We start from the raw sequence: 13,217 nt of genomic DNA, 5'->3' as shown, positions 1-13,217 counted from the left end.
CTCCCTCTGCCCACTATATCGCTGCCCGCTATACAGGCAGCCGCAGAAGCAGAGAAGTACACAGTGACTCGGACTCGAAGACTAGGTAGGGTACAGGTCAGGCCAGTGGCTACAGCAGGAGACACTGACAGCCAGCACATGCTGGAGCTCTGTGCCCTCTTTATATGTCTCACTGCCTGCTTGTAGCTGTGCAGCAGGGTTACTTCTGTCTTGCTACACCACTCTCTGCCCCAGCTGCTGCAGCACCTCTTTTTGCCCCATCTGCTGCAGCACCTCTTTCTGCCCTGGCTGCTGCGGCACCTCTCTCTGTCCCGGCTTCTGCAGCACCTCTCTCTGTCCCAGCTGCTGCAGCACCTCTCTCTGCCCCGGCTGCTGCAGCACCTCTTTTTGCCTCGGCTGCTGCATCACCTCTCCCTGCCCCGACTGCTACAGCAGATTTCTTTCCAAATGTAACATGCCCCCAATTCAGTACAGGGGAGGGGGCTCCGTAACATAACCTTGCTCCAGGCACCATGACACCTAGCTACACCTCTGGATAGGATTGACTAAAATTCTATTATATTTATACAGGACAGGTGATATATACAATACAACTGACGGGAGCTATCATTTAAAATGTTAGGGGAACTTCACCATTGTTTTGTTTCATATGGGAAATAGGACCCCTCCTTTTCCCGTTACCTGCTGTTTGACGTTGACCTCCTCTTCCTCATTTATACAAATGTTATACAAATTATTTGAAAATAACTTATTTAGCCATACGCGCTTAAATACTAAGTTCTAAATTGAAGTTCATTTAGTCAATGTAGTTGTTAATTATTTTACATTTGTGGTTTTAGAAAAAAAATTGTTAACACATATGTTGAGACAAATATAAAGGCTCAAGGTATGGTTTATGAGTTTCAGTCAATATGTGGCATATGTATTTTTGCCCTGAAGTTCACAACTGCTACGGAAAAAAAAATAGAGGACACCTGTTGCAAAAAGCTTAATGGATTAATTTTATAGATGGGAGATCTTACTATTATTTAGGCGACAGGCATGAGAAAGGCCCTATGTTAGGTGCAAGGTGCATAATCTATACCATAGCATCCATCGCCCTACTGTAAGCCACTTTTCATTCACAGATTCCAGTTCAGAATTAGATTGAAGTGATCTAATCTCCCACCCTTACCAAATTTCAACACAGACTGAGTGACAGTTGGCAGTCACTGAAACAGCCATGCACTACTGTCTCATACACTGTTCCCTTGCACCCTACTTTGCTCTAATGAGAAGAGGTAGAGTCCGTAGGAGTTTGTAATAACTAATTAGTAAGATTAGGTCTGATGATTTTCATGCTAGATGTGAAGTTCATACAAATTGCATATGTTTTCTTTCTTTTAGATGTGACATGTATGGTCTTGTATCTTATATAATTAAATACATACCAGCATTAATTATATAAATTATATTAAAATCATGAAATCTTAGCGATAGATGTCTTTATTTTTTAATTATAAATAGCTTGTAGGCATACAAGTCACTTTGATGTGGGAGAATTAAACATACATAGCTGAGAGTCAACTATACAACTGAGATCATGTAATTAATGAAGTTATGTTTATTACAGGTGTAAACATATGTTCCATATTTTTATAACTAAATTTATACTTCCTTCTTTACTCTGCACATTCCGAGTTGATCACTCGCTAGCTGTTTTTAGCAGCCGTGCAAACGCTATGCCGCTTCCCACTGGGAGTGTATTTTAGCTTAGCAGAAGTGCGAACGAAAAGGATCGCAGAGCGGCTACAAAATAATTTTGTGCAGTTTCAGAGTAGCTTCAGACCTACTCAGCGCTTGCGATCACTTCAGACCATTCAGTTCCGGATTTGACGTCACAAACATGCCCTGTATTCACCCAGCCACGCCTGCGTTTTTCCTGGCACGCCTGTGTTTTTTCGAACACTCCCTGAAAATGGTCAGTTGACACCCAGAAACGCCCACTTCATGTCAATCACTCTGTGGCAGCCAGTGCGACTGAAAAGCTTCGCTAGACCTTGTGTGAAAATACATCTGCCGTTGTGAAAGTACTTCGTGCGTGCGCAGAAGTGCCAGATTTTTACTTAATCGCAGCGCAGTGAACATTTTCAGCTAGCGATCAACTCGGAATGACCCCCATGATTTGTGTAAAAATGGCACTTATCAGAGACTTTGGGGTATACTTATAAAGATCGATTTTTATCGATCTGAAATGATATTGTGTTTCAGGGGCTAAAACGCACATTTTCGAACATATAAAAATCATTATCAAATATAATCTGTTAGTAAATATGTCTTAGCCCCTGAACCACAACATCAATTTAGATCAAAATAAATATAAAAATATTCCCCAAAGGGAGCAACTCTTCTGTGGTCCCAACATACAGCAGGCCGGATGTAATGACTCCGGAGATCGCTGGAGGTGCGGGATGCCGTCCAATCTCGGACAATTTTTTTAAAGGGACAGTCACTTACAAGGTAAAACCATGCCTTATAAGTGATTGCCCTTTTAAAAAAACATCCGAGATCGGACAGCATCTCGCACCTCCGGTGATCTCAGGCGTCATTACATCCAGCCCAGCAAGTCTGAAACATCCATGTGTACAGCTGGGTACAAACTATGCCGTCAGAATCCGCCAACATATTGGTGATTTGGTACACATGTACCAACTGGCTCACAACTGGATAGGCATTTGAGTTTGTCCGCCCAGCTGTGATGTCAGTCCCCGCAGGCAGACAGTTATATAGTGACCACAGCTCACTCAGCTACAAAGGCAAACTACAAGTTTCTAACGGCTGTTACCTGCCATTGCTGCATGTGACTACGAAAGTACTGAGACTTCCCACAAATTGTGATGAGCATGCCAACACTGGTACGATTGAGAACAAGGATGCAGTTACCATAGGTACAGGGAGTGCAGCTGTTATGAGGCCCAGAGCAGAGAGGGGCCCACCTTCCCTGTCAAAGATACATGTGCTATATACATTTATCCACATTGGGTGATACATAGAGGCACTTTATTAGGTATAAAATTCACAACAGCTGCAGAGAGTTGTCTCTCTAGAAAAATTGAGACAGGCCCCCTTTAAAATGTTATGTGGCTCCGTCCCTGTACAGACGCATCTAATGGGGTCACCTTGACGTGGTGGATGGGCCCACATTTTTGGCCAAACGTGCTAAGAATCTCAATTATATACTCTGTTAATATGCAGAGTTTATTATAATTACTTTGACTATTAGAATAAATGTTTAGAGTGTGCACTTACATTTTTACAAATTGCCATTTGTAATTGGATTGTACATTACTAAGGAGCGGACATTAGCGCTAAGTGTGAGAGTTTAATAATGTGAGTTTGCTTTTTTACAAACTCGTTCACTGGCGTATTTATAATGGGTGCAGTGTGTGTGGTGCACACGGGCCCCTGGGTCCAGGGGGGCCCACATCGCACACACTGTACCAATTTCTTTAGTATTCACCTCTCCCGAGTCCCCCTCAGCGGCAGCAAGAACACATTTTCCCGAAGTTTTGCGAATGCGCAGTAGAGAAATCTCTGGGAACATGGGCCTTTTTTCCGGAGATCTGAACATGCACATTATAGTCTGAGCCCCTAGTAGATTTTACAGCACTGCACACTGTTGGCACAGTATTGCGGTGCTTGGTTAGTGAAGTTAGTCCACACGGTTAATTAATTAATAGCAAGCAGGTTTATTTGTAATACACAGGTGACTTGGATATGCTTCAATAATAGGCAATTGTAATATGCAGAGTAACACAGTGCATTGATGGTACTTATCAGTATGTTGTTTGTGGCTGCGGTTTGTGAGGAATAGGGGACTGCACAGTCGAGCAGTCTGACTCCTGCTGTCAAGGAACAATGCACCGCCCGGCTCTCTGTACAAGCTCCGATAGCGCGGTACATGCGGCACACATGGACCCCTTAGAATGTAAGCTCTCACGAGTAGGGCCCTCTTCCCTCATGTGCTTATACTTTTCTTACTTTAATAATCCTCAACTGCCCAGATCCCACAGTTTTTTGACCACCTGGAACTTATCTCTGTTTACTGGTGTAGTTATGCTTAGTTGCCCTGTACTTGTCCTATATTGTATTCAACTGTAAGTCACTGTTTTCCTGTTTTTTATGTGCATTTGTACTCTGTAATCGGGCGCTGCGGAACCCTTGTGGCGCCATATAAATAAAGGATAATAATAATAATAATAATGGAACGCTGCAAGTTTCACACTCTCAGCTCCTCTCTCTCCGGTCTCCAGCTCAGACACACTCTCTGACTCTAAGATTGAGGAGCACAGCATGTACTCGGCTCCGCCTCCCTGAGACACTCTGACACTAGAGAGATGAACACTAGGGGATGCGCCCAGTGGTGCCGAGAGAGGGGGGAGAGGGTACAAATTACCTGGGCCCAGGTCTGATGGAGGGGCCCAATGAGGGTCCAGTAGGGGCCCATGCCCCCTCCTCCTTACCTGGCAGCAGCAGCTGCAGCTCTTCTCCTCAGCCCAGCACACGCTGATGTGTACTGGGCTGCAGTGTGGCCATGGAGGTGCTTAAAATACTATTTTTTTCCAGTGTTTTTTTCTAAGGGTACATGACCACACCTCCTGTGATTAGGCCACACCCCTTGAAAAGTACCTGGGCACAGCCCAGCTCTCGACTGCCCTGGATGTGCCATGTGATCCTATGGCACAGGAGACAGGTACAGTGCATCCCATTATCTAACACACACGGGCCTCCTCCTCTTTTAAAATGCCTCTAAACTCACTCCAAATTGAATTGAGCCTTTGTATGATAATAGTTTTGGGGTGATATGTATGGCTTTTATGGGCCTACTTACCTATATCTATAGTGGGTGTGCGCAATGTGTGGCACACAATCTAATTTAAAACTACTGTACATAGCCCAGCATGTCCTGTTACAGTTTTAGCTTGCCTTAACAGCATAACTGTGGCAGGACATGCTTGGTTGGTAGTTCTACAGCAGATGCAATGCCACAAATGCTGAGCAATGGCTGCCATTGGTGAGCTCCACAGTAATGATGTTACGAAATAGGTGGGTGTGGTACCCTAGCCCCGAGTGTCCCTACCCATGCTGATTCCTATGTCAATCATATCTATTATATAGTCTTTGTGTCTGCCAGCATGTTTATTTTAAATGTATTTACTAGTTCACATACATCTGATTCCCCTTCCCCCGCACAGAAGACCGGGTATCGAGATTGAAAAATGGTCGAGCCCAGGATTCCCGGGATACCCGGGATTGGCTTTACTCTATGTGTCCGCCCCTCTCAATCCACCCCGCCCCGCACACATAACTAACCATACGGCGAGGGTGGGAAACATCCTTTGGGGTCGGCGGCGGTCAGTGGCGGGTGACGGCGGATGGCTGACTACGCAGCGTGACCTGTGACTCCACGTCATGCTGCACAGGGGGAGCCGGGCAGCGTCTGAGGGTCCTGAGGACGATCAACGCTGCTCAGCTTTAAAAAAAACAAGGGCCGCATGATCCCTTTATCCCCAGGATTGGAGCTTCCAATCCCGGGATTGAATCCCAGCCGATTTTTGACCTAAATCCCGAGATCCCATCGATCCTGATTCCGGGATTGACCACCCTAGTCGGTTACATCAAGTCTCTTGAGTAAGGGTCTACGGTAGTAAGTGCTGCTGAGGTGAGGGAGGGGACGGAAGGAGAAGATTTTCGGGAGAGGTAGCAAACAAGCCCTCCTGAGCTGAGGAGACCAGCGCCAGTCAGTGAAGGGGCAGTGGGCAACAGAAAGATACGCTTCATGCGGCAGCAGATAGTGAGAGGGAGGTGATTCCCATCTGAGAGACGCCCACCTAACTGAGCTCCGGTGAAAACAACTATAGCGGTAAGTGTACCCCCATGATCAGCCCTACAGCTCTAGCCTACACTTATTCATTACTTACTTACTTCCTTATTAATTAATAACTTATTAATTACTGATTAATGAGGTAATTTATCAAAATTCGTATATTTCCAATGCGATCTAGGTGCAATGTTAGCATTGCCGGATGCGATACTACCGGTGCCATGTATCATTTTACATCTGCAGGGGCAGGGACTCTGAAAGGAGCCTGTCCCTGCAATGTTCTTTTATAATAGAGGTTGACTCCTGCCTATGCATCGGTACTGCATAGGCGGGGTCACTGCCGCCATGTTTCCTATCGCAGGAAACGCAGGCAATGTCATTGGCCAGCCCCCAAAATAGGCATGACATGTCTGCATTTCCTTCCAGAATGCGATCGCATCATCACACACTGCGGCCACATTTGCTCTGAATAAGGCTCTATAATATGTTGGACAACACTGACAATTCAGGTTAAACCACCAACTGAATTAGAAAGACATCTTAATTAATGGCAAATCGATATGCAAGGACTAGGATATAATTCCTGAATAAACCGAACATATTTTACCACAGCATTGAGAATTACATCCACTACAGCACCTTTTTTGTATGCAGGGTGAGTAAAACGCCCAGGCGTATCCCTGTATATTTCTTTTTTTTTTTAAACTCTTTATTTGTACTAGGAGAGCCAAACAGGTGCACAGAATACTATCAGATATACAACAAAAAGTACAGTAAGTTCTCCTAGACGATTTTCAAGTACAAATTTTACAGTTAAGAAGCAGGGGAGTCCCAGAAGAGGGGACATCAAACGGGGAGGAAGGAAACGAAGAGGAACAGAGGAAGGGGAAAAGGAAGAGACGGGAGGGGGGAGAGAAGAGAAGAGAGAAGAAAAAAAAAGAAAAAAACAGATAGACTTGAGACAGACCAGGCCGATCTAAGCCATGGGGAGGAAGTTATACGAAACGTAACTGTGTGCATTGTATAACCATAGCAGTATACAAACAGGCATGTAGACAGATTACTACTCCATAACCAAGAGACTGCTAGGACAGGCAGGAGGGCGTCCGGAGGGAGGATCCGGGAACAGTGTGGCGAATAGTACCAGAAGGCCTGAACAGAGGGGCTGTTAGAGTATCAAGTAGAGGGGGACATCTTAAGCAGCCAGGGGCTCCAGACAAGTTCAAATTTGTGGGGACAGTCATGCAGATAATAAGTGATCCTTTCCATATTAGCAACGAACCAGATGTAATTATTTAGTGCCGAGACAGTAGGGGCAGCAGGGGACTTCCAGTTCCTGGCTATCAAGGATTTAGCGGCCACCACAATATGAGAAAACAGTTTATTCAGGAGCGGGTCAAGATCTGGATACGGACGTGCCAACAAAAATACCCAAGGGTCCAACACTAAGGTAAGGGAAGGCCAGAGAGGGACTTCAATAAATCGAGCACCTTATTCCAGAAGTGAGCTATACGGGGACAGGTCCACCATATATGGAGGAGAGTTCCCCGATGTCCACATCCTCGCCAGCAAACCTGGGTGGTCGAAGGGAACATCCTAGACAATTTATCCGGGGTGTAATACCATCTATAATACAGTTTATAGGATGTTTCCTTGAGTCGAGTTGAGATAGAACTTTTGGCTATGCCCTCTCGTACCTACTCCCAACAGGCATCATCCGGCGGGGGGCCCAAGTCCCTCTTCCACTCCCGTTCATGGCGAGTTTGCGGACCCGAGGAAGCCCCAACTAGCATAGAGTATATTAATGAAATTAGCCCTCTACAGATAGGTTTTTTGATGCATAGAGATTCAAAGGGGGTAGGATCCCGTTGAGTGTCGGATTGAGGTAAAGAGAATAGGAAATGTCGGATCTGGTAGTACTCAAAAAAGGGAGGGGATCCCTGTATATTTCAACTGAACGTTAGCACATGCAACCATGGGAGCCGTACACACATCTATAACGGAACGACATATCGGCCAGAATGTTAAGTTATTGCATTTACGGTTTCAGTAAAGTTATAATAAATATATTACAAATATATAAGGGATCAATACACAGAGCTAGCGGGGGAATTGTTTTTGGTAAGATCATCACAAAGGACACGTGGACCCCTGCTTAGGTTGGAGGAGAGGAGATTTCGCACGGGTGTAGTATGGTATATCGGCGGTCGTGCTCCCGGCGACCAGCATACCGGCATCGGGAGCCCGACCGCCGGTATACTGTCAAAGTCAGAAAAATATCACTATGCACACTGCCATATTTGCACCTCATACATGTCCGCTCTGCGCATGCGTACGCTCTCCCGTGCGTGCGCATACCCGCTGTTACGTGCACCCGCAGGCGCACGGGATGTGCATTTACGGTAGAGTTTATGTGTGCGTAGCGTGCGACTCAATCGTTACATATTTTAACCATATAATGTATTTTGTAGATCATGGTCCCTTTGATAGATTCTGAAAGTTTAGTTAATATAGCATGTTCATGGACAGAGAGATCCCTCTTTGTTTGATACGAAGGGTCAGACAGGGGTCATATAGTGGTGTTTAGTATCCATCGGAAGAGTATTTAATTAGCAATATTCCGGTGTTGGTTTGAAGCTGATTGATCGCTCGTGCGAACAGTTATGGACATAAGAAGTTTATGTCCATTTACTATTATTTGCACTTACTTATCCATGCGGCGGGAAACCTAGTTTCCCACCCACCTGAGCAGTTGGAAATGGTCTCAGCCCACCTGTATGAATCAACCTATGACCTCTTGTTATAATGCGAAGACGAATTCCTGTGTCCAATGAACAATGAGATTGTAGGGACCATTGAATTGTATTGTGTGTGGGGCATAAATAGACAAGCCGACCATATCCAGCTCACTCTTCAACGGTTCTCATTGCTGATAATCGGGAGCTGGATATCGAGGCGCATGCGATCGTTCCCCTTGTGCGTAAGTTTTCTCCGCAATCATATTGTTTTTCTTGTTATTCTGAGCCATATCTCTCTATCTCTCTCTCTCTCCCTCTCTCTCTCTTCTCCTCTTTCTCTCTCGCATTCCCTTAAACGTAATAGTATTGTATTGTATTTCCTGTGTAGTTATCTGGTTAGTTAGTCTATGTTATATTGTAGTGTATGACTTGTACTGTATTATTCTTTTTGCAAGTATAACACTCATATAAGGCGTTAGACCCTAAGCCCGGTAGTTGTGTATTTCTTATAGTGTTAAGTATTACATTGTGTTGCATCTACACCCTATCTCTACACTAAGGTTTTACTGCATATTACATTGTTTATGGTTTAGATATAAAGGTTTAACATTGTGAGCGTCTGCGCCGCTGGTGATCTCCTCGTGGTCCCGAGCGTCCGCTACGCTATAGCGAACCATTACGTTAGTCAGCAGCCAATAGCGTGCCTGCCTGTGATCTCTTGGCCGTGAGCGAACGTGACGCTTGAGCGTCTCGACCACGGCTAAGCGATTGTTACGCAACGTGCGTACCCTTACGGTACTCCATACGTCAATAGCGTACAGTGTTCTTAGACCTCTTAAAGGGTTTTAAATAAGATAAATATTTAGCTTTATCAATTGGGGGCTCGTCCAATCCTTCACATATCTCTGCTAGGTAATTTCAGCAGACATTATCCATCAGCAAAGGGCGGGAGATCATATTCCTCGTAGTGCTGTCTGGATAAGCGTCTGCTTCGCTTAGTAAAGGGTGCTGAGGGAATCCGGAACCGGAGGTAAGAACAACACGCTAGTGTCTTTTAAAACTGTTTATTTCTATCTTGCGTACGCACACGCATATCTGCATTTCTTTTTCGTGTATTTTCATATATCACTCTCCTGTTTGCCATTTTATAATTGATAAACGTGCTAAAAGAGATTTGTCGCTATTTCATAGTTAAAGTGTAAAAGTAATATATTAAGGGATAAATTGTAAAGCACACACGCAGCTCTACCTAAAGGTACAAGGAGAGATTGGTGTGGTGCTCGGTAGATGATCGAGGATCATCTACATTGATAAACGTGTTAGTTGTGTTACGGTGGACATTGGCTTTGTGTACACGTGTCTCTAACAAAGGGCTGAGACTCGCGTACGCAAAGGCCGACGCACGCAGCGTAAATTACGCAACGGAGCGTCCGGGTACGCCCACGTAACTCAAATCACACGCTAGTGTTATTTTAACAGGCGAAGAGGTGGCAACGCGATAAATAGCGCAAGTCTATTTTTAGTGTCCGAAATTTAGACTAACAGATCCTTCTCCAAATTTACAACACATCTGGTCTAAAGAAAAAATTTCTGCGCAGAAATAGAAATAGAAACAAAAGTGTACATGTGGTGAGTGAGTGTTTTACATATAAGTTTATACAATTTTGAGGTTGAACCACAAAGAAGTCGAGTTCTCGTGAGGTACATGCATGTAAGTGACGTACATGGTGGCTAGGGAAGCATCCCTTGGTTAAACATAAAATTTGAGCATTAGAGTGTAGCAGACCAGGAGGTCACACTGTAGCAGCAGACCAGGGGGTCTTATAACAAGACCAGGAGGTCCAGTTACAGCAGACTAAGAAGTCCGCTATAGAGACGAGTAGCACAACACCAGGAAGGGTTGGTGCGGAACCCATATAGGCCATAAAGCTCTGGCTGAAGGAATTCGCAGCCGAAATTTTCGATTCCGCTGGTCGCTCCGTACATAAGATTAGTTGCTTATGTACTGAACGATTGTACCGCACGTAATTGTGTGCATTAGTTAGTCTGACCAGTGCCATTTGTGTACAAACTGGTCATAAACACTATTTGTACATTCTAACGTGATTTGTGTAAATTTTTTTATTTTAAGGGAAGTTCGCTGGTCACTCAGGAACTATCCAGCAACCAATAGTTACTGGAAAGAGTAAGTGTTCTGCGGATAACCCTCGCATGTTCCAGTAAATAGAGGTTCAGGTCGCAGGGGCCCTGGGTCGAGTACGCCAGCACTAGAGCAGTGTGTAGGTCGTATTGGTCGGCGTGGGCGAGTGAGTGGGGTACTCGGTAAACCGCCACCGTCAGCCTATCTTGAACATTTTGGTTTTGTAAGGGTTCGCTGAAGACCCTGATTGAAGGTCAGAGGTGGTGAAAGCAACGCCTACAGGTATGGGGGCCAATTGTTCAGGTAGGGGGCGATCAACCTCGGTTCGGGTTGATTCAGTGAACCGACCAGTCGGGTCGGCAAGGTACGTAATGTGTGAAAAATACGGTTCACACACAGAGGTTTTATGTGATGAATGGGAGAGAATGACTGTACATGACGGGGAGAAATTCCCAAGAGTAGGTAGCTTTAGCCCAGAAGTGTTACAAAATCTAAGGAGGAGGATATGTCTCATTACATCAAAAAAGAGACGAATCAAACATGATTATTTGCAGTTATGGCAACAGGAGGGTGAAATACAGAGAGGATTGGCTCAGGCGGCGGGATCCAACCCTATCAGGAAACTGATAGCCACGGCCCCGCCACCACCTTACATAACGGGAGAGAAATTGGTTGCGGAGAATGACGCACTAGGGTGTAACAAACAAACACTTAGCAACTGTGTAAATGTTAATAAGTTATCCAATGCAAGTATTAACCCGTGCAAGTTGTACCCTGTTTTGAACTTTCCCCAGGAGTGTGATCAAGAGGACGAATCGGCAACAATATCAGCGCTCTCTCTAGCAGCCACCATAGCAGAGACAACAGTAGGCACGGCTCCACCCCCGAGATTAGTAACAAAGGCCCCTAGTGGAGGGATAGGTGAGGTCGTATCAACGGGTAAGTACGGCACCATACACTATGCTGAAACTGTTTCACCACAGGCTGTAGAATCTACACAGAATGATGTTGTTAGACTTAATCCTGTTAGGGTAATAGCAGTGCCAAATGGGAAAACGGACACTTCAGGAGTCACTCCTGTTAGGAACATTGCCATGTACAGCCCGTTTTCCCGAATGGAATTAAGAACCATAGTGTCTGAATTCCCTGACCCTAGGAAAGATTTAGTTGCTAGCCAAAAATACATCAGAGACCTAGGGAACACTTTAGAGCCAAATAACAAAGACTGGCAGATATTGCTGAGGGCATGTTTACCTTCTAATGTCGACGCAGCTCAATTTTTAGCTGACTGTGGATTAGATCAGGATGTACCTCTTACAGATGTGTACAACAAAGATAATGTAAAAAGAATAAGTTTACAGTTAAAGGAGTATTTCCCAGCTGTAGTTAAATGGAACAAGATATTCTCCATTAAACAAAAGGAGTCAGAAACAGCTGCAGAATATTTTCACAGGGCATTATTAGAGATGGCAAAATACACAGGCATAGAGGACATTAAAACAAACATAAACCATCGAGAAGTAGCAGTATCTGTACTAATGGATGGTTTAAAAGAAGCATTAAAGACAAGGGTACAGACCACGCAACCATGTTGGCGAGGTCTGTCGGTGGCTACTTTGAGAGAGGCTGCTATTGATCACGACCGGAATATCACCAGACACAGGGAACTACAAGGTGATAAATTAATGGCCGTAAGTATACAGGCCCTGACCACAAGGCAGCCTTTGTATAAATCACCAAACCCTGTGGGTAAGTCAAATGTGGTAACTTGTTATTCTTGTCATAGACAGGGACACATGGCACGAGACTGTAGAGTGAAAAATTCACAAAACTCATACCAACCCCCGAGGCAACGACACGACACACGACATTGGGATCAGGGTCCGCAGAAACGGAGTTATGAGCCACATGCAGGGGAAACAAAAAGATACCCCCTGAACAGAGACTGGCAAGCCTCTGGTAGTTCCCATTTAACCCCTTCACAAGTAGTTGCTGCCAGCGGGATTCAGGGAGGTCACCATACCCAATAGGGGTGTGGCCATACCTGTAATCTGCAGCCAGTAAAATTGATTGCAAGTCTTGGAAGTGAACCCGAAATTGCAATTAATGTAGCTGGTAAATCATTAAACTTTCTTGTAGATACGGGGGCGGCCAAATCAGTGATAAATTCGACAGTGGGCATGAGAACCACTGGTAAGACAATTCCAGCCATGGGAGTAACGGGAGTAGTCCAGCATTACCCTGTTAGCAAACCAGCCGAGATTACAATAGGGCCTTTACATACCAAGCATTCCTTTTTGCTGGCTGCATCGGCACCGACTAATCTCCTGGGAAGAGACTTATTGTGTAAAATGGGGTGCGTCATTTATTGTACTCCCGAAGGTGTATTCTTGGACATACCTGAGAATCACGCTCAGGAAGTGCGAGACATGTTAGACTCCCCATCAAAATTAATGTCACATACCATTATGACAAA

This window comes from Pseudophryne corroboree, chromosome 8 (genome assembly GCF_028390025.1).
Source record: "Pseudophryne corroboree isolate aPseCor3 chromosome 8, aPseCor3.hap2, whole genome shotgun sequence".
NCBI classification, from domain to species: domain Eukaryota; kingdom Metazoa; phylum Chordata; class Amphibia; order Anura; family Myobatrachidae; genus Pseudophryne; species Pseudophryne corroboree.
This window is presented reverse-complemented; position numbering follows the sequence as displayed.